Below are 23,269 nucleotides of genomic sequence, written 5' to 3'. Positions count from 1 at the left end.
GAAATGAGTGCAATTGTGCGGTAGTTGGAGCATTCTTTGGCACTTCCCTTCTTTGGGATTGGGATGTAGACTGATCTTCTCCAATCCTCTGGCCACTGCTGAGTTTTCCAAATTTGCTGGCATATTGAGTGTAGCACCTTAACAGCATCATCTTTTAAAATTTTAAATAGTTCAGCTGGAATACCATCACTTCCACTGGCCTTGTTATTAGCAGTGCTTTCTAAGGCCCATTTGACTTCACTCTCCAGGATGTCTGGCTCAAGGTCAGCAACCACACTACCTGGGGTATATGAGACATCCATTTCTCTCTGGTATAGTTCCTCTGTGTATTCTTGTCACCTCTTCTTGATGTCTTCTGCTTCTGTTAGGTCCTTTCCACTTTTGTCTTTTATTATGGAAATCTTTGTACGAAATGTTCCTTTCATATCTCCAATTTTCTTGAACAGATCTCTGGTTTTTCCCATTCTATTGTTTCCCTCTATTTCTTTGCATTGCTCGTTTAAGAAGGCCTTCTTGTCTCTCCTTGCTATTCTTTGGAAATCTGCATTCAATTTCCTGTATCTTTCACTATCTCCCTCGCATTTTGCTTGCCTTCTCTCTCCCGCTATTTGTAAGGCCTCGTTGGACAGCCATTTTGCTTTCTTGCATTTCCTTTTCATTGGGATGGTTTTAGTTGCTGCCTCCTGTATAATGTTACGAGCCTCCATCCATAGTTCTTCAGGCACTCTGTCCACCAAATCTAAATCCTTAAACCTGTTCCTCACTTCCACTGTGTATTCATAAGGGATTTGACTTAGATTGTATCTTACCGACCCAGTGGTTTTTCCTACTTTCTTCAGTTTAAGCTTGAATTTTGCTATAAGAAGCTGATGATCTGAGTCACAATCAGCTCCAGGTCTTGTTTTTGCTGACTGTATAGAGCTTCTCCATCTTTGGCTGCAGAGAATATAATCAATCTGATTTCGATGCTGCCCATCTGGTGATGTCCAAGTGTAGAGTCGTCTCTTGTGTTGTTGGAAAAGAGTGTTTGTGATGACCAGCTTGTTCTCTTGGCAGAACTCTATTAGCCTTTGCCCTGCTTCATTTTGAACTCCAAGGCCAAACTTGCCAGTTGTTCCTTTTATCTCTTGACTCCCTACTTTAGCATTCCAATCCCCTATAATGAGAAGAATATCCTTCTTTGGTGTCATTTCTATAAGGTGTTGTAAGTCTTCATAGAATTGGTCAATTTCAGTTTCTTCAGAACCAGTAGTTGGTGCATAAACTTGAATTACTGTGATGTTAAAAGGTCTGCCTTGGATTCATATTGAGATCATTCTATCATTTTTGAGATTGCATCCCAGTACAGCTTTTGACACTCTTTTGTTGACTATGAGGGCCACTCCATTTCTTTTATGGGATTCTTGCCCACAGTAGTAGATATGATGGTCATCCGAACTGAATTCGCCCATTCCCGTCCATTTTAGTTCACTGATGCCCAGGATGTCAATATTTATTCTTGCCATCTCACTTTTGACCACATCCAACTTACCCAGGTTCATGGTTCTTACATTCCAGGTTCCTATGCAATATTTTTCTTTACAGCATTGGACTTTCCTTTCGCTTCCATGCATATCCGCAACTGAGCGTCCTTTCGGCTTTGGCCCAGCCGCTTCATCAGCTCTGAATCTACTTGTACTTGTCCTCTGCTCTTCCTCAGTAGCATGTTGGACGCCTTCCGACCTGAGGGGCTCATCTTCCAGCGTCATAACTTTTATGTGCCTGTTGTCTTTGTCCATGGAGTTTTCTTGGCAGGGATACTGGAGTGGCTTGCCAGTTCATGCTCCAGGTGGATCACGTTTGGTCAAAACTCTCCACTATGACCTGTCAATCTTGGGTGGCCCTGCATGGCATTGCTCATAGCTTCTCTGAGTTATTCAAGCCCCTTCGCCACGGCAAGGCAGTGATCCATGAAGGGGAAAGACAGGAGCCAACACAACAGGAGCCTACACAACACAAAACACTTGCTGTATGTAGGTTTTATTTTATTTGATTTTTATCTTATATTTTGGAAATGTACATCCAGTCTTTCCCCCCTTTAAATTATTTTGGGAGCCCCAAGGGAGTGGCGCCCTAAGCTATAGCTTGTTTAGCTTGTACGTAAATCCGGCACTGGTGGTAGATCACACTCTTTGTACCTTTCCCAACAATCTTCAGCATCACCTGGTAGGGCTGGAAATGTTGCTTGCTTGGAACCCTGGAGAGTGAAGAGAATACTGACCCAGCAGGAAGAAGTTTCCTATGTTCATATGATGCTAAATCTTGGCAGGAGTCCTGCAAACTTCTGATTGTGAAGGGAGGCAAATTATGGAAGTCCCAAATATCCTATTTGTGGGATCTAGGCAGCAGCATTCATGTCTGTGTCTAATAGCATTTTCCCACACCTTATTGATTCCTGCCTGAAACTTTCTTTCTCTGCTCATTACATTAAAAGTAATTATATGTGAAATGCCTCTTGAAGAAGTGAACTTTTAAGGACCCTCAGATGGTTGCAAGTTTTCGCCTAGGCTCTAACCGGCTGTCTCTTCATTCTATCATCAGTGACACTGCACAGACCAACAGCGTAAGTGTGCTATTAGTGTGATCCATTTCTCTCTCTATATATATTTTTGGTAGCGTGGTAAAGGCCCCTCTGTTGGGGAATGCAATCATATGGAGCCATTTAAAAAGAAATTTACTGCTAGGTCTCCTGATAGAGCAGTTAAAATTTACGGATGGCAATGTATTTCGTCAGGCTCAATAGACTAACTATTCTCCTCTTCAAATTGGTGTTTGGAGCCAAAATGAATTGTGTAATGATACTGTTGACTCTATGGGGCCCTTGACCTCTTTCCCAAATGGTTTATTTCATACAGCTGATTTTTTTTATTTTTAAGAAAAGCACGGCATGAGAAAATATCAGATTTTTCCATGGGTTCCCAAAGTCACGGAGAAACAGTAAATCACACTGATGAGGACAAATGGATAGTGCAAAGGTGCCTTTTAAAACTGAATAGATCAGGACCTTGGCTTAGCTACATCTGTACTAGTCCATTGGAGCCAGCTGAAAAAATTGGCCAAGGGAGGAAATCTTCTGAAAGTGCTGGTGACTTTGAGATCCTCTGTACAATTCCAGAATATTTGCATGTTATATATCAAGCACATAATGAAGGAAGAAACTCGATATTGATAGGAACAGAGTGCAACATTTTAAGCACTGTGTTGCTATGAGTTAAGGCAAATGGAATATTTTGTACTTTGCTCAATCTTTACACCCTTCCCATTTGAAAGAGGATTTCCAATAAATAAGACCATGGTACGGATTTGCTATAACCCAGAACAAGCATATGGTGTGCTTAAATGATCGTGATATTTATTACTGCTAGGATCCACATGAAAATGACTCAGTTTGGAATGATTTCCTTGGCCTTTTCTAAAGTCAAAAACCAATTATGCCAACAGTTCAGTTCACAGCTATTGTTCTTTGTTAAATTTCTTTCCTACGATCTGAAATGTTGTGTTGCAGCAACTGATACACAGTCAAAAATATAGCTTGGATTGGATCACTTGAGATGATGGCTTCATGGACATTAATGTTACCAAGCTCAAGAAAAGGGATAATTGGAGGAGTATGGTGATGCTTAGCTAAGGCTACATTTCTATTTCTTGGATATTCTTTCTATTTCTTGGATATTATAAAAAGCAAGAGCTGATTCATGACAATAATACTAGACTGGTGTGGTGAGCAAGGAGACTAAACAGAAATGCCATGGTCATTCCCACTGATGACTCTTCAGATCGTCAGACTTGACTTCAGTTCAGAAACACAGCTTGGTATAGATTGCTTCTGGCAGTTGCACACTGAGCACCCCAAGATAAAGTGTTGGTACACATATAGTCTCAGGTTAAGATACTTGAAGTCTGGAATGCAGAATGGCAATATAAGTATGAACGAATGAATCCTATCCACAGTAATCCTGTTATGTATTGCTAGTATTGGTATGCTGATTTTCAAACAACAGCCAATGGAGTTTACTGCTGATTGAGGTTGGCAGAAAGTGTGTGTGTTGTGCGTGAAGATGATTCATACTGAACGATTCATATCCTCAATGAATCAGTATAGTACAGTGGTGCCCCGCAAGATGAATGCCTCGCAAAACGAAAAACGTGCAAGACGAAAGGGTTTTTCGGTTTTTGCGTCGCTTCGCTAGACGATTTTCCCTATGGGCTTGCTTCGCAAGACGAAACGTCTTGCGAGTTCTTGCGAGTTTGTTTCCTTTCTCTTAAAGCCGCTAAGCCGTTAATAGCTGCTAAGCCGCTAAGCCGCTAAGCCATTAATAGCCGCTAAGCCGCTAATAGCCGCTAAGCCGCTAATAGCCGTGCTTCGCAAGACGAACAAACCGCAAGACGAAGAGACTCGTGGAACAGATTAATTTCGTCTTGCGAGGCACCACTGTATACCCTGCAGATTCAAGATCCAGCATCTGATCTCAAGTAAGGTTGTGTAGTTGCAAATGACTGGCATCATGATATCTAAGTACAAACTGAATATGTTATATAATAACAATAACAACAACAACAACAACAACAATATTTATACCCCACCCATTTGGCTGGATTTCCCCAGCCACTCTGGGTGGTTCCCAGCAGAATATTAAAAACATGATAAAACATCAAACATTAAAATCTTCCCTAAACAGGGCTGCTTTCAGTTGTCTTCTAAAAGTCAGATAGTTGTTTGTTTCCTTGACATCTGATGGGAGGGAATTCCACAGGGCGGGCGGCACTACCAAGAAGGCCTTCTGCCTGATTCCCTGTAACTTCACTTCCCACAGTGAGGGAATGTTTTTGTTTAAGAGCCTTATAGATAAGACGAATGGCCCATCTAGTCCAGCATCCTGTTCTCACATCAGTATGTTGGTAGGATAGAAATATCTTGTAATAAATACTTTGCTGAGAAATCTCTTCAACTAAACATTCAGTTGTTGCTGCCACTATTTAGTTCCATTGCCACACCCCTCCAAATCTTGCTTCTTCAGTGACACTTTCATTTCTCTATTACGTCTTTCTCCATTTTTCCAATCAGGGATTGCATAGTGAAAAACAAAATCTCATGACAGTATCTACAGCCAATCATATTTGGTCATGTGGTGACATCCCTGGTGGCAATTGTAGGCAATTTAAATAAGCAAACAAATACTTTCGTAAGGAGCACCAAATATAAAGGGGAGAGAAAATAGTGCTAAAATTAAACTTTAGCTCAGACTTGCATTTTTTTTAAAACAAAAGTTAGAGGGAGGGGAGAAAGAGTAATAAGAAAAATATATATCCACCTCTCTCTTTCTCTCTGTTTCTCATTATTCAAATATTGCTTTGGACTCATTTTCATAATCTCCAGGATACTTCTAGACCATTTCCCCCCCCTGAATACTTTGCATTTGAAAGAAAGACATGTAGCTGTGTCCGTTCTGCTATTCTGCTGCACTAAAAAAGAAGAAGGGGGCACTGATAAAAATAATGTAGAGTTCCATTTATCCTTCACAGACAAATGGATTGGAAAGAAAAGAATGAGAGGTGGGGGAGATGGATGACTGTGTTAGCCAAACACAGAGCAAAGATGAAAAACAACCCTAGAAATGAGAGGTGAAGATTCTGGGAAAGGTCTGAGAGCACGTGTTGTAAGCACTATGCTTAAAATAAGACATCTAGGATCTGGAACCTCATGATTAGGAGCTATCAAAACCTTGCACATGTCCAGAAGGACTTGAAGTAGTCCTTTGCCCCTTTGCCATATCACAACGGCCTTTGAAACTCCCAAGAATTTGTCATGTCAGGCTGAATAAGGCCATCCATGTGAGGTGCTTCCGCTTACAAGATGTACAAGCTTGATTATTTCAGGCACAGCAGGATGTGTTCCTAAATTGTAATCTGGCTTAAATGAAATGCCCTGAAACAAGCAAAAATAATTAGTATCGGATATCCAATCTAATTAGTAAAGCAGCCTTGAACCACGCAGCCTCATTCCTTTTTTTTTTTAAATAATATTTATTAAGATTTTCAGAGATACAGAAAGAAAAAGAATAGAATACATTCAAAGCCTTCTTTTCAAACACCCTCTTTCCGGGACTCCCTCCTTCCCCCACCCCTACCATATTCCCCTATCATATTGTTGGCTCCACAAGTTCTCAGTTCTAATTAAAACTTAATTTGTTTCCTTAATAAAAGACAAGAGTTCTCTCCCCAGGGCCCACCCCCTTTCCATTCCACAATTTCCCCTTTTTTTTAGTGATAAAGACACCTCACACAATAAAGAAATAAGAAACAAGAAATAAAAAGTATAGTAAATGAAAAAAAGCCAATTCAAAAAATAGTTGACAAACCTTTGGATTCTAGTTCTCCCCCCCCCGTCCCCGGTTTAATTTCCCCCTGACCACTAATCCATATTGTCTGCCTGGAATTCTTAAAGTCCATAAATCACATTTTCCCCCCGATTCCTTGCTGGCTTTTTTCTTTTTATAATTATTTTTAAAGTTATTTTTAAACCATTTAATTTCCAATCTTTAATAAAGCTCCCCCCATTGTTCTTTCCAAGTTGTAGTCCAGTTTCCTCTTGTTCCGCTGCCAAAACGTTCTAATTCAGAAGTTTAGTAGGTCTGCAGGGATTATTGTTATTCAGGAACAAAAACATACGTTCAGTCCCTTCCTTTCTTCAATAGAAAATTCTATTGTTTAGCTAAACACCCTGTAGACACAATATTGTTTCCGTTTCGCAGCTTTCCCAGAAGATAACCAGTCCTGTAGAATTCCAATGGTATTTTTCCACTTACGACCTTCTTTGTAATGTCCCGAAACTCCTCTAGGGGGATTGTTGTAACTTTGTTTTCTCTAGTCCAAAAGTCCGATTGTTATCCATGTTTTCGCCATTTTATATCCAAGTTTTGACAAATTGTAACAAATTGTAGCAAAATTAACCAGCAAAGTCCTCATAATCAAGTCCTCTTTAAATTTCGGACTTTGACAGCTACTTTGACAGCTGTCAAAATCTCCTTCGCTTTTCGCCAGGCTCTCTCCTCAATCACCCCGGTTCCCAGGGGGGGGGTTACGTTTTCCTTCTCCCTCAATTCTTCCTCCAGCACAGTTCTTGTAGTTTCCCATCGTGGAATTCTTAGTTCTTATCAGCAATTCAATTCTTTTTGGACCTTGGTTTCCCAGTCCTTGTTTTGGAAAGTTTACAGTAGGGAGGGGGACTGACTTCCTTTTTGGATCCCCCCCCCGCTCGTATCAAATCCGAAAAAAAAATTCTTTTTTTCTCCTTTTAAACCCGGTTTCCAAATTACTCACGGGTTGTTGTTACAAATCCGAATTCTCAATGGAAGAAGTCAGCGCTCTCCGCCGGATGGCATGCGGCTTCGCTCGGCAGGGATAGCAGAGGACTCAAAGCACCACGCTTCTCCCCGGCACCCGATCCGTAGCCTTTAAAAAGGCTCCTTCACGAGTCGGGAGGGCGCTAGCAGTGCCAGCCGAGTCTCCATGTCCACGGCCTCCGTGGCCGTGGTTTTTAAGGGTCCCCGCGTCGCCGATGCGGTAGGACCCAGCCCCTGCCGAGCAGGCTCCCTCCGGAGCTCGGAGGGAGTCCGCCATTCGGCGATGGCGCCAACCCGGAAGTCCACGCAGCCTCATTCCGAGGGAAGTCGATAAAATAGGATCCCTCTGAAGTGAGGTGGCTTAAATGGAATGCACGAAAGCAAGTTGTAAGACTTGGTTTCAGGTATTTGAAGTAATTAGCAAGGTAAGCTTGAGGCATGAAGTCTGGTTAAGAGAAAAAATCAATGGCAAAGGAGTCTGGTTAAGAAGAAAATCAATACAGAGTTGCAGTTATTTCTTTGTGAAACTCGGGCACTCAAAACGTGTCAACAGCAAGGTCCCATGCTCTTAGAAACTTGATGGATGTTGAATTACTGAAGCCAGTATGAGTTGTGGGTTGCACCCATGCCATACATTTAAAGGACTCCTACACCAATTTAATTGTCACGACTTCCTCCTAAAGAATCCTGAATGCTATGGTTTGTTAAGGGTGCTGACCTCAAAGAGCTACAACTCCCGGCACCCTTAACAAACAGCAGTTTCCAGGATTCTCCATGACTGTTACAGAGATATAACATTGCTTTAAAGGTGAGCATGGCTTCCGTCAAAGAATCCTCAGGACTGTAGTTTCCCAACACAGAGCTACAATATCCAGATCCAAGAATAAGAAGAAGAAGAAGAAGAGGAGGAGGAGGAGGAGGAGGAGTTTGGACTTGATATCCTACCTTTCACTCCCCTTAAGGAGTCTCAAAGCGGCTAACAATCTCCTTTTCCCTTCCTCTCCCACAACAAACACTCTGTGAGATGAATGAGGCTGAGACTTCAGAGAAGTGTGACTAGCCCAAGGTCATCCAACAGCTGCATGTGGAGGAGCGGGGAAGCGAACCCAGTTCACCAGATTATGAGTTCACCACTCTTAACCACTACACCACACTGGGTCTCTTGAACAAACAATGGTTTCCAAAATTATTTAGGGGTAGCCGTGATTTTAAGGAGGTATAAACGTGCTTTAAAAGTGTGGTGTGGATGTGGCCCAAGACTTAGTGCATTCCTTGGTTGACAGAACAATTCTCATCATGGTCCTCTCTCTCTCTCTCACAGGATTTCACTGCATGACATTTCCACACTTAAGCATACATACATAATTTTATTTGTATGTCACCTTTCCATAGTTCAAACCATGCTCAAACAAACCAACTCAAACATGATCCAAATTGACAAAAATGAAAATGGGTTAGAGTGATTATAACGTCCTTAAAGTTGAGATCCTAGTCCCCAGAAAGCAAAATTGTTTCAAGTGCAATGCCCCGACTGACTGTAACCAACACTGAAGGGAAAAACAAAATATAAAGTGCTAAAGGAGGCAGGACACAAAGATGATCAGGTTTCAGCAGAGCTGTGCTGAAGATCTAATTTGAACTGGATTGGTATTCAATTGACTTTATCCATAACCCAGTTAAGATGAAACTCTTAAGCTGATTTGTATACCATTGAAATCAATAGATCTAACCCAAGCAAAATTCAAGCACCTCAGCATAACTGCATTACGAAAGGGTTCTGCTCCTCTGTTTGGATCAGTCTGTGCTTCAAATGAATCCTGATTCAGACTGCAGTTGCAGGTTAAGAGAGTTCTCTGTATTAAACAATAGAAGTTGGTGGGGCAATGAGGGTGGGGTTGCATTGGCTTCCCAATTTCCCAACACTGTGGGCCACTGTTGCATACCAAGAGGGATAGGGCTGAGGCATGGGAAACTCAGTGCAGTGCATGATGGCAGGAGCATTGAATTGTATCCACCACAATGCACTGCACAGTGCCAAGCTCATCGCACCACACATTTCCTCTCTCAATAAGCAGCAGAAATCTACGGTGTTGGGAAGCTCAGAGAGCAGTGGAGCTCTCCCTCCTCGTTCCACCCCACCACCTACTCCTGGTATTAACATCTCCCTACACATAGAAAACTAGAGTGTGTTCTAGACCAGCCTGCTCCCTGGTGTGGAAGTTTTCTCTTTGCAGGGATTTTTTGGGGGAAGACACAATGAAGCATATTGTTGCCCTCCTGCTTTATGAAGCAGCATAATCCCCCAAATTTTGTTGCTATGCAGTAATACTCAGAAGTAAGTTCTGCTGTATCTAATGGAGTTTATTACCCATATCTAGGCTTGCAGCCTTTGTCCATTTGTGTTGACTGGGAGTTTTGATCAGTTCATTTGTGTGTGTCTGGGCATGCAGTGTTTATTTTTCAACTGGCAAATTTATTAACAGTATCTATCTAAAGTTTGGATCCAATCATCCTCAGTAAAAGACAAGAAACATTTTTTTAAAAAAACAAAGAGAGTGTATTTTAAAAATATACAACCACCCCCCTCTAGTCTGGACCACTCTTTTCTGGATACTTCCTCCATATGAGCAAGCTTTATATCTTCCCTTCTACCCATTATATAAAACTGCATCTTTTACTCACCATCCTTATTCTAGAAATACTTTCTTTGAGAACACATTTCAAATGGCCTCCCCACCTCAGTTTGGGAGAGGGATTCTGCTTTGGTAAACAGATTTGGAGCAGTGATGTTAATTTAGTATTTATTTTAGGGGGTGACACATTCATTTTAGCCACCATCTAGCTTATCAGGACAGACAGCCACTCACACAGAAAAGTACACTGTTATTGGATTTAGATACAAGTGAAATATGACTCTCCTGAGCTTTTAATCCCAAAAGGGACTGTTGTTATAAACCAATCTGAGAGCCATAAAATGGGAAATAGGAATTCACTGGAAATTCATGACATGATATCTTTATCTTTAAGAGGGAATCAAATTATTTCATGTCTTCGAGAAGGACAGGCATTCTTGATCAGGGGTAAATGCATTTTTTCTATGCTAAGTGCTACAAGTGTTATGTTATATAGGTGGGCTCTAGCAAAGGGAATTCATCCATGTGCATAGAAACATCCATGCGCATATAAGCCAACACAAATATTCAACATTTCTGCAAGTCTGTGGTTTCTTCCATGTACTGTTCAAATGCAAGTGCCACATCATATGCCATTGGATAGGGCTAAAGTAGGGACGAGGAAGCTTTTGCATGCCAGATGTTGCTGGACTCCCAACTCCCATCAGGCCTAGTCAGTGCTGCCAATGGTCAGGGATTATGGGAGTTCTCCATCTCAGGTTCTCCATCTCAGCTATGGTTCAAACCTAGTGTGCAATTGACCATGATGATAACGGTGCTATTTCTGTCCTGTGTCACCAAGCCTTGCCACATTTCTGCTCACTCATTCCTGATGTGGCAAGACTTGGTGGCACAGGACAGAAATAGCATAGTCATCATCATGGTCAACTGCACACTAGGTTTTAATGATACTCTCAGTTTACTTGGGTGGAAACACAATGACCAGAAGCAAGAAGCTTATTGAAAGGCAAAAATCAGATGCAGCATAGATCTCTGTGCAAATTCTCTGATGAAGAATGTAGACCAAAGCAATGCTGGCAGTAAATCAGGATGATGCGTTGGCCTGAGCCTTGGGATTCTGAAGGAAACAATGACAACAGAGAATAAACCAAGTAGAGATGTACTGGCAGACAACAAGGCAAGCTCTTACTCGGGGGGGACCCTGAATCGGGTTCAGGGATGTACATTTTGGCTTGCCTCAGTTTCTTAAGGTCAGCTTCCCAGATTTCAGTTGCATTTATTTATTTATTTATAAATAAAACCTTACAAATATTTGTCATCATTTTGGTGTGCATTTCTCCTTAACAAACAGATTGTTGCAAGCAATTTCCCCTAATATAATTATCCCTGTGTGTTATTTTCGAGAATATATGCTAAATGTTATGCAGACTTTCACTGTGCATATGTTTTTCTCATACATATTTTTAGCTGTGTGATGGTTTGCATCTTGTTTTGCGAAAGGCAGATTCGGTAGGTTCACATTACAGTGGGAACTGACAAAGGTCAGCACAGTTCAGTGAGGGGAAAGGCAAAAGAAAATGGTTCTGAGATCATGTGAAATGAGAAAATGCTTATTGACTGGTTATCAACTGCGCTCGCTGTTTGCTTACAAGAGTAGACAAGTGTACCCCGCAAACACTATTGTGTGATGGCTATGATATCGTAGAAGAACTGAAAACAACCAGCCTCAAAACCCCACTGAAGGTTCATTCAGATGTGGGGATTATTGTGCTGCTTTCCCCAGTTATATTGCTAGTGTTTCTCTTCCAGTTCCAAATGCTCCTTTTATGCCGCTTTACCTGTTGCATTCCGGGACTTCCGGAGGCGGCGCAAAACCGTGATGGCGGACCTCTTCGAGCTCTGAAGAGGGGCACCGCAGAAAAGGGTTGCTCGCGACGGCGCAGCGGCAACCCATCAAGATAAACCACGGGCAGAGTGAGTCCGTGGCCGTGGGACCCGGCGGGCACCTGGAGCGACCCCGAAATCACAAAAGGAACCCCGTAAGGGGCTCCGGAGTGAAGGAGGGGGAGCGGTGCTGTGGGTTCATCGCTCTTTCTGCGGAGGCGAAGCCGCGCGGCTGTCACGGATGAGCGCTGACCTTTCTTCCAAGAAACATCGGGCTGAAACATCAAACCCGTGAGTAAGGACCTAAGACTTTACAAACTAAATCGGAAAATTTGGCTAAAAACGGGAGACGAGAAAGAGGAAGTCCGTCTTCCGACACTGCTTTCAAGATCAAAGCAGACGGTCTAAAGAGCGGAAAGCGCTGTGAACAGGGAAGCTTTGAAGCTTTAAATCGGGACTTTCGTGCACATTTGAATTTTATTTTTAAAGAATAAATACAGCATAAAATTGACCTGGAGCGGACACCCCAAGGGCAAGGGAAGACTCTAACCCCAAATTCCCGGGTGGCCGGGTAAAGTTGTTTAAACTGCGGAACTGTTGCAAGCTTCCAGATACTTTTGTAACTTTTGAGCTCATCTAGCTGAAGTGGATACAATTGCAGGCACCTTGCTGGAACTTTGTTATATGTTGAAAAGGGCTCTGCAGGACTTTTTTTTTTTAGCGTGCTGGAACTAATTTGCTTTTAAAATTGTTTTTAAAGTTGGAACAAAGAGACTTTAATTGTGGAAAGTTACCTTCTTCTTACTAAAACTTTGGTGGCACTCCCCCTAGAGGACATTGGGAATACAGAGGCCTGGGAAAGTTTTTTTTGTTTACCTTCTCTCAATAGACTGTTTTTAATTCTGGACTTGCCTTTCCCATGGGATTACAACACTTGACCTTGAACGTGGACTGATGAGTGGCACAGGAAAGACAAGAGCAGCCAAAGCTAAGGAAGCTAAGGAGAAAGAGAAAGCAAAAAAGCAAGCACAGCTTTTGCAAACAACTTTAACTCAGGGACGTAGATTATCAGTTCCAGCTGTGCTTGCGACACAAAAAGTAGAAACCGAAAAGCCTGAAAAATCTGAAGAGGAAGATATGGCAGCAGGAGGAGCTGAGGCAGTACTGAAACAAGTTTTGGAACAACTGTCAGCAATAAATCAAAAAATTGATAACCAATCAACAAAAATTGACCAAGCAACATCCTCGATTCAGAAATTGACAGATCAGGTTTCCCAACATACTCAAGCAATTGAAAAATTGCAAGGAGCAACAGAAGAGAATCGTAAACTGGCAGGGGAAGCCGTTCAAATTGCAACATCAGCTAAAAAAGAAGTCGAGGAAGTTAAAGCGGAAGTCAAGCCTCTTCATAAACAGATAGGGGACCAACAAACCTATCTCTCGTTGGTGGAATTGAAAAATCGCGAGACCAACCTTAGACTAAGGGCAGTCCCAGAAATTGAACAAGAAGATTTGAAAGGACTTTTGACAACAGAGTTTACAAAGTTCTGGGACTTAAAAGAAGAAATTGATTTTAAAATTGTATCGGCTTTTCGGTTGGGAAGATTAGTAAGAAAAGATAGATCCAGAGACTGCTTAATAGCTTTGAGATCAAGGGAGGAGAGAGACAAAATACTAGGCCTACACTTCAAAAACTCAATTGTGATACAAGAGAAAAGGGTGGAAATTTATCGAGATATTCCTAAACAGTTACTGGACTTGAGAGCCACCTACTCAGATTTGGCTAAGTTACTGAGACTCAACACAATTCCTTATAGGTGGGAGTTCCCACAAGGGCTATCATTCACTTACAAACAGAAGAAGGTTAAAATAAGATCACCAGAGGACTTACAAAAGTTCCAGCACGACCACGGAGAAGACCTCCAAAAAGAAGCAGCAGCTAATTGGCCTATACCCAACCCAGGTGGAGCAATACCTGCACCTTCGGAACCAGAGGAGAAAGAAGATACACCGCTCTAGGTGTAGCAGAATAGTTCAGGATGTCTCTGCGGCTACTCAGTTGGAATATAAATGGCGGAAATTCCCCGGAGAAAAGAAGGAGGTTATTTCACATATTGAAGAAAGAACAATTGGACATTATTTGCCTACAAGAAACCCATGTGACCAGGCTCCACAGGAAGGTTTTGGTAAATAAAAGATTAGGCCAAGAATTTATTTCGTCTGACAAAGTAAAGAAAAGAGGAGTGGTGATCTATGCTAAGGAGAGCCTGATACCCAAATTTCTATTTAAGGATGAACAAGGAAGAATTTTGGCAATTGAAATTCAAACCCAAGGAGAAAAAATATTGATATTAGGAATTTATGCCCCAAATGACGGGAAATCAGAATTTTTCAAGAAGCTGCATGAGACGTTGCTGGACTATCTGGACTATGCTAACATCATAATGATGGGAGATATGAATGGAGTGGTGTCTACACATATGGATAAGTCTTACAACCAAAATTTAACATCTGATGGCAGACTGCCCAAAACTTTTTTCGAACTGACTGACAATCTGGATTTGATCGACATATGGAGGACAAAGAACCCCCTAGGTAAAGAAGGAACTTTTTTCTCTGAGGCCCACCTGTCTTGGTCAAGGATCGACCAAATCTGGACCTCCAGGGGGCTGGCACCCAAGACCAAAAAGGTGGAAATCTGCCCAAAAACATGCTCCGACCACAACGCCTTGAAAATAGAACTTAGATTAACTCAACCCGGTTCCTTCAGATGGAGAATGAATGACACACTACTAAGAGATCAAGAGATTGTGAAAAAGGCCCAAAAAACATTAAAGGACTATTTTGAGATAAATCTGAATACTACAGTTGAAAAAAGAACGATCTGGGACGCAAGTAAAGCTGTTATGAGAGGGTTTCTGATACAACAGAATTCAATCAAGAAAAAACTCTGGAACGGAAAGAAGGATAAAATATTGGAGAAAATACACCAAGGAGAAAAAAAACTGAGAACCAAACCAAAGTCCAAGGAGGTGCTGAGAGAAATTAAATTCCACCAAGCAGAATACTCAAAACTGATCAATCAGGAGATTGAATGGAAAATAAAACAGATGAAGCAAAGATCTTTTGAATCAGCAAATAAATGTGGAAAGCTGCTAGCTTGGCAGCTGAAAAAAAGACAAAAGCTAAACACGATAACAAATCTAGAGATTGATGGAAGGACCGTACAGAAACCAGAAGAAATTAGGAGGTGCTTCCACAGATACTTCAAAGAACTGTATGCACAGGGGCCCCAGAAAGAATCAGAGATAGATCAATTTTTAAAGATAAATGGACTATCAAAAATAACTCAAGATAAAAGATCAATCTTGAACTCTATAATAACCACACAGGAAATTGAAGGTGCCATTCAGAATATGCAACTAGGCAAATCTCCAGGCCCGGATGGACTTACCTCCAAATATTACAAGGTTCTGAAGGACTATTTGATACAACCTTTGTTGGAGGTATGTAACCAGATTATGGATGGGAAGAGGGCACCAGAAACGTGGAAAGAAGCCTTCATCACATTGATACCTAAGTCAGAATCTGAAAAGACTCAGCTTAAAAACTACCGTCCCATCTCACTCCTAAATGTGGATTACAAAATATTTGCAGACATTTTGGCAAATAGACTTAAAAAAGTCTTAAATGAAGTAATTCATAAAGACCAAGCTGGCTTTCTCCCTGGTAGGCATTTATATGAGAACACTAGAAACATCATTGACATTTTAGAACTTTTGCAGACTAACAGGAACACAAGGGCGGTGTTAATCTTTATTGATGCGGAGAAAGCATTTGACAATATATCTTGGATGTTTATGAAGAAGAACTTGGAGGGGATGGGAGTGGGACGGGGGTTTGAGAATGGATTATATGCAATCTATTCAGAACAAAAAGCTAAATTAATAGTGAACAATGTGGTGACGGAGGAATTTAAAATTGAAAAAGGGACACGACAAGGGTGCCCTCTATCCCCTCTGTTATTTATTTCAGTCCTGGAGGTGCTATTGAATATGATCAGAGAGGACCGGTTGGTACAAGGGATAGAGGTCGGAGTGAAACAATATAAACTGAAAGCTTTTGCAGATGACCTAGTTTTGACACTGCAGGAGCCAGAATCCAGTACAAAAAGAGTTCTCGAACTTATATCTGAATTTGGTCGGGTGGCGGGATTTAGGTTGAATAAACAAAAAACTAAGGTTCTGACCAAAAATTTAACAATTACAGAAACAGAGGGGTTTCAGAGAGAAACAGAACTGAATGTGGTTAAAAAAGTGAAATACCTTGGGATCTATTTGTCCTCCAAGAATTTGAATTTATTTAAGGATAATTATGAGAAATGTTGGTTGGAAGTTAAAAAGGATTTAGAAATTTGGTCAAGATTGAAACTTTCCTTGTTGGGAAGAATTGCAGCTATAAAAATGAATGTGTTGCCGAAAATGTTATTTTTGTTTCAAACCTTACAGATCGTGGACAGAGTGGATTGCTTTGGAAAATGGCAGAAGGATATATCTAGATTTATCTGGCAGGGCAAAAAGCCCCGAATAAAGTTTAAAATATTAACAGATTCGAAAGAAAGAGGGGGGTTTGCCCTGCCGGACTTGAGGTTGTATTATGAAGCTGCAGCCTTCTGCTGGTTGAAAGATTGGTTTTTGTTGGAAAACACCGATGTCCTAGATCTGGAAGGTTTTAATAATGCTTTTGGATGGCACGCATACCTATGGTACGACAAGGTTAAAGCACATAAATTGTTTAAAAGCCACATTGTCAGAAAAGCAATTTTTGCAGTCTGGATGAAATATAAAGACTTACTAGAGAGTAAAACTCCGAGGTGGCTATCACCAGTGGAGGCCAAGGCCCGAAAAAGACCCAATATGGAGGCCTATTGGCCGAAATATTGGGAATTGACTGAAAAAATTGGAGACAATTGGAAGTTGCAGAGCCAGGACAAACTAAAAAATAAGGTGCGAGACTGGCTACATTATGCTCAAATTCAAGAGGTTTTCAAAATGGACAAAAAAGTTGGTTTCCAGGTGGAAAAGTCGAAACTAGAGACAGAATTGTTAGAACCAAAGACAAAGCTGTTATCTAGAATGTATAACTTGCTGCTTATGTGGAATTTACAGGATGAGACAGTTAAATCTGCTATGATTAAATGGGCACAGGATGTTGGACACAACATTATGTTTGAAGACTGGGAAAGGTTATGGAACACCGGAATGAAATTTACGGCCAGTACGGCCTTGAAGGAAAACATTATGAAAATGATATACCGGTGGTACATGACCCCAGTCAAGTTAGCTAAGATACATCACCTGTCTGACAATAAATGTTGGAAGTGTAAGGAAGCAGAGGGGACTTTCTTTCACCTCTGGTGGACATGCCCAAAGGTTAAGGCTTTCTGGGAAATGATTTACAATGAGTTGAAAAAGGTATTTAGGTATACCTTTCCCAAGAAACCAGAGGCCTTCCTGTTGGGCATGGTAGACCAGAAAGTGTTAAAGAAGGACAGAACTTTGTTTATGTATGCTAGTACAGCAGCAAGAATACTCATCGCAAAGAACTGGAAGACACAAGATTTACCCACGCTGGAGGAATGGCAGACGCAGTTGATGGACTATATGGAGATAGCTGAACTGACCGGCAGAATCCGAGATTTGGATGTAGAAACAATTGAGGTGGACTGGAAAAAGTTTAAAGACTACTTGCAAAAGTATTACAAACTGTATGAATCTTAAGACGGTGCATGATTTGAAAATGATACGCTTTAGCAATTATGATTAAGTAAATAGTAAACTAAGTGATAAAAGAGAAAAGGAGATAATATGAAATTGAACATGTTACGTTTATTTTAAAGGTATACATAATACATTGAATATAGATACATAACATGTAAAAGTTACAATAAGGTATGACATAAGGTAACAAATTGCTGACATTGTTAATATAAAGAACGCAGAATCGGAAGGGGTGGGGAAGTCCAATTTGGGATTTTTGTTAAAAAAAAAAAAAAAATGGTTTCTTGTAAACTCCTTGTTTGTAATGTATAAAATTTGGAAAGAAACGTAATAAAAAATATTATAAAAAAAAAAAAAAAATACCTGTTGCATTCTGGAATTGTGGCTTTTTGACAGAAATATTGCTAAATTTCATTCACTCCAGTGGACATGGTGGAACACAACAGCAGACATGATCAGACAAGTTGCTGCCACCCCACAGTTTATGTATATGTATGCTTCTGTTTCCCCATGATTTATCCATGAAAAGAAGAACTGTATGCCTAGGATACCGTCCCAATTCTCACCCCACAATTTCCTGTTTAACTCGATTTCAAATTGATTGGATGGATGAATCAGCAGGCTCCCCTCTGTGCATGTGGGCTGGATCAGGGTGAGAGGTTGCCCAGTCTGGTCCTTTATGTTTGGATGAATCTGTCCAGCAATAATTTGTGCTTCCTTTTCATAGCCCTTATCTTCCGAGGCAAAGATGTACACTGGGCTGGAAAGTTATCATAACCTCACACGAACAGCTGCACATTCTATTTTCTGCCAGCACTCCTGTTCATCACTTAGGCTGACACACTGCCAGTTCTCAAATTAGCTGCGGCGATGTTCTGCAGAATAGCTGCCAGTCAATTATGAGTTTATTGGGCAGTCCATATATTTTAAAGTGCGATTTCAGAGACAGAGGAGGTGGGTTGGGGGAGGGGGATTTATAAGCGAAAAAGGGACATGGATTTGCATTAAATTTGCATATGATAATTTATATGCACAGGTGGGTGCAAATTTAGAAATCATTACTATAATCTAAATTTAAATACAGTACATCTCACCATTGTGCTCAGGCTCCTTCAAACAGCATAGAGACGGTAGTCTTATATAGATCAGGAACACTGGGAGTGGATAATCTTCAGCCTCTCCCTAGCTTTCCTGATCCAGCCAAGTTTATTACTTCTGCATGGCTTTCAACAACATGGCATATCTGACCACTTTTATATATGGATAAATCTATACAAATAAACAGGGCTTTTTTCCAGTGGGAACTCACCAGAACTCAGGTCCAGCACCTCTCAGGTGGGCACCAGAGCCATTATAAGATAACAAGAGAGGATTTATGGCGAGTTCTAGCACCTCTTTTTCTAGAAAAAAAAAAGCACTGCAAATCACCCTCTTAACAAATCCAGCTGCCTCTGATACACAAGTACCTATACAGAGGCCAGCATTTTATTTTTTTGTAAAAAAGAAGAAGAAAGAAAGATATTATCTCTAACGCCCTATTCCCACACAACTCACAAGGGAGGGAATAAGGGTGTAGAGAGAATGTAAGCCTGCTAGATCTGGCCAATGACTCATCTCGTCCTGTATCCTGTTCTCACAGTGGCCAATCAGATCCCTGTGGGAAGCCTGCAAGTTGGAATGAGCGCAACAGCACTCTGCCCGCTTTCAATTCACACCAAATGGTATTCAGAGGCATGGTTCCTCTGAGGTAGAACTTAGTCATCATGGCAAGCAGGCATCAATAGCCTTGATGTCCACGGATTTGTCTTACCCTTCTTTAAAGCCGATCAAGTTGGTGGAGGAGGGCTGCAATTTAACTCACCATGCCTGATGCCACATTTTTCTCCAAAACCACATGCTGCATCCATTTGCGTGAGAAGAAAGCCCCCACCCCGCAGGCTCCTACCTGTGTGGAGTCATACCACATGAGCAGGGCACCTGCAGGTATCCCAACTGTGCAGAGATCCGTATTCACAGGCAGGGGCTCCCATGTCTGGGCTGTCTTCTCACATAGCTGCATGCAACATGAGGGAGTGGGAGAGGGAAAGATGCTCTATCAGAGGCAGGTCTAAAAGCACAACCCTTCTCCTCTGTCAGCACCAGTGGTGGGGGACATCCAGTGATCGGGAACCTCCATCTGGTCTGACAGGCCATTTTTAATTTTTTAAAATGTTTTTATGGAAAATATTTCAGTTAAACAAAATAAAGTGAAAAGCTAGCAGAAAAAGATCATTTTGATCAAGCCATGCGTACCTACTCTACACCTGACAACATTTGTCTTGGGAGACAATGGGGGAGTGCACCTTTGGAGATGAAGTCAAACTGTTGGAAGGTTGCAGCACCTGCTGTGGCTGTAGAGACCAATATGGGAGAGATGTGTTTTGTTGTAGCTGTGGCAGATTAAGGTGTCCAGTTGTGCTGCTGCAGATGCACCGTGGCGTTACTTCTCTCTGCACTCTTCTCAGCGGTTATTCCTCCTCTGGTCATTGCTATGGATATACAGTGGTACCTCAGGTTACATACGCTTCAGGTTACATACACTTCAGGTTACAGACTCTGCTAAGCCAGAAATAGTACCTTGGGTTAAGAGCTTTGCTTCAGGATGAGAACAGAAATCGTGCTCCAGTGGCGCGGCGGCAGCAGGAGGCCCCCTAAGCTAAAGTGGTGCTTCAGGTTAAGAACAGTTTCGGGTTAAGAACGGACCTCCGGAACGAATTAATTACTTAACCCGAGGTGCCACTGTACTACCTGATTGTCTATCTCCAGGCACTGCAGTCATCTGCAAGTGATTCCCATATGGCTGGGTTAATGTGGCCAGCCTTCATGTCATGTTTGCAGACATCTCTGTAACACAGAATTGGTCTGCCAATGGGCCTGGTGCCTGAAGCCTTATATGATGTCAGCTGTAGGACTGATGAAGATATGGTTGAACTGAAAGGCGGGTTGCAGGCACGGCCCCCATTGGGGCTTGCAAACTGCTGTGCACCAGGCTTTGCAAGTGCTGCTAAACAGTTGATCATGCATACGATCACTTATATCATACCTGAACAGGATTTAGATATGTCATCCTTGTTGACATTAGGAATTGCTATATTAAGAAATTATTAAATTAGGAAAACATAATTAGCATTATAAGGAATGTGCACAATCTTCTCCTTAGAGTCTGTAATCCTGGGACTTTCAGCAAAGAGCAGAAAGTGCACAGCGAATAATGTGCAAGTTTCAGGAGGATATTGAATATATCAATTGAAGTTTTTGCTTAGTAGTTTAGCTCTGTGTGAGACAGCCCAGTATGTCATAGGCTCCGGGGAAATTTCAAGTTTTGCAGGAGGAAAAGAATGATTACATTCTTTCCCCAAATTTCATTCTTTTTCCATTCTTTCCCTGCCCTTCAGATGGGACAGTCTGTATAAAGGGAAGTGACCCCAAAGTGAGATGAAAATCTCTTTGTTGATGAATGATGTTTGTGTGGATCTTTGGGAACTCATCAAAACTGGCTTTGGGTGAAGAGGACATAAAAGGAATCATGCCTGGATGGCTAACGAGAGAAGCAGTGCTACCTGTGTCACCATCACCTCTTTAGCCCAAGAAGGAAAATAATAATAACATTAAGGGTCTCTCTCTATTTCAGAATGTGAACACAAATTGCTGTTCACATCAGTCCACTGAACTTTGAGCTCTGGCTTTCAACAGCATGGCAAAAGAAGAAGATTCATAGGTAGCTGAGCAGTGCCTGTGCTTGGCTTTTACCCAGATGGGCCTCCTCCTTCCAGTTGTCTGACAGCTATGCTATTTATTTTCCTACCACCTTTCTATGTCACCCAAGAACTGAAGTTCTCTGGGTTGTGTAAATGAAAGTCATGCAAATAAAATAGAAAATGCATTATAATACATTATAAAATGTATCACTGCAGAACTATACACCCATAAAACCTCCAACATAGTTGAGTCCACCACCGCTCCCTATCCAATGGCTCTTACAATATGACAATCTTACAATATACAGTGGTACCTCGGGTTAAGAACTTAATTTGTTCTGGAGGTCCGTTCTTAACCTGAAACTGTTCTTAACCTGGGGTACCACTTTAGCTAATGAGGCCTCCCACAGCCGCCACACGATTTCTGTTCTCATGCTGAAGCAAAGTTCTTAACCCGAGGTTATTTACTATTTATGGGTTAGTGGAGTCTGTAATCTGAAGCATCTGTAACCTGAAGTGTCTGTAACCCGAGGTACCACTGTATCCTAAAACTTCATTTGGTCTACCTTTGGTTCTCCACACACACTACACAAGTAGTGCTAATGCAATGGTTTGACTTCATTTCCAGAGGTACCCTCCATTGTCTCTCAAGACAGAGGGATGCCAAAAACAACACTATATCCACAGAAATGCCTTGGAGGGGGTGAAAGGTGCAGGAGGAGAAGTTTGAGGGGTGTGTGCATGTGCCAGAGGAGCAGCCAGAACCTACAAAAATGGGTGAAGTTAAATCCTCATGACACTCGCCTCTTGGAGACCAGCCCTATATTGGGTGAAGCCCTTAAGCAAGTTCCAGCACCAAGGGACACCTTGGGTCCCATGAGTTTTGAGGGCAAGAGCTACTGGGAGAGTAACCTGCCTTTGTTTGGGCCCATGATATGTATGAGAGATATTGAGAGTGAACAGACAGGAACAACCTTACAATATATGTAGATCTTCTGTAGAAGGGGGGAAGGAAATGGGCTGTTCCAAAACAACAAAACTACAGCTACAACCAATTTAATGCTTCTATTTCACCGGCATGCTCTGTAGGAAGTGAGAATGGCTCTGGATGAATATATCACCTGTAGAAAATGGCCTTTCATCACACACTTTTTCCAGCTCAATAAAGCCCTTCAGTCAATACAATCAGCATTCTCAGCTCTTCCTTTTTGTGAGAGTCACACATGTGGTTGGCTTTCCTTGTTCCTCAGCACTCTTTTACCACCAGCAGGATACAATTAATCTAGTTGTGCAAAGAAGTTCAGAATGCTGAATATTCCTTAAAGGGTATGTCGCAAATAGAGGACAATATGAAAGAAAGGCAAAATAATACTCACTTTCCTAATGGAGAAAACATTAAAAAGCCTGTTACAATGAGACAGCACCGGATAGCATTCTGAAAGTCAATTATATATATTCTTTTTAAATTCAGTTTTGAAATGTAAAGGATACAAAGCAGCAGCATGACTCCTCACTCTGGAACTGAGAAACGGAGGGTAGCGACCTCCAGAAGGTGGAATGCCGTGATGTTTAACACTGCTTTGAAACCCATATCTACTTTGTGTGTGGGGTTTTTTCCACTTGGGATGCAAATATTCTGAAATAATATTTCTTTCTAGCTAGCTGTTCCTCGGTCTCTAACCACTTTTATCCTTGCAGGGACTAGAAAGCCAGTCATGAACCTGTTTGAAGTTCTATCAGACTTATGATAAAATGCAGGACTGTAGAACACAGTCCTTATGGGAGTCCTTTTTGCTTACTCTTTATCAAATGTCTTAGGAAGTCAACTAGAGATTGTCAATCAGCATTCTCCT

At 41.5% G+C, this 23,269-nt stretch overlaps 1 pseudogene; it reads right to left on the bottom strand.

The window, feature by feature from the left end:
- Window positions 1-335: 335 nt before the first annotated feature.
- LOC128417136 (craniofacial development protein 2-like) lies at window positions 336-1,778 on the bottom strand (annotated as a pseudogene).
- Between the last annotated feature and the right edge of the window lie 21,491 nt (window positions 1,779-23,269).

The sequence above is a fragment of the Podarcis raffonei genome, chromosome 7, assembly GCF_027172205.1.
Source record: "Podarcis raffonei isolate rPodRaf1 chromosome 7, rPodRaf1.pri, whole genome shotgun sequence".
In the NCBI taxonomy this organism is placed as follows: Eukaryota; Metazoa; Chordata; class Lepidosauria; order Squamata; family Lacertidae; genus Podarcis; species Podarcis raffonei.
This window is presented reverse-complemented; position numbering and strand designations above follow the sequence as displayed.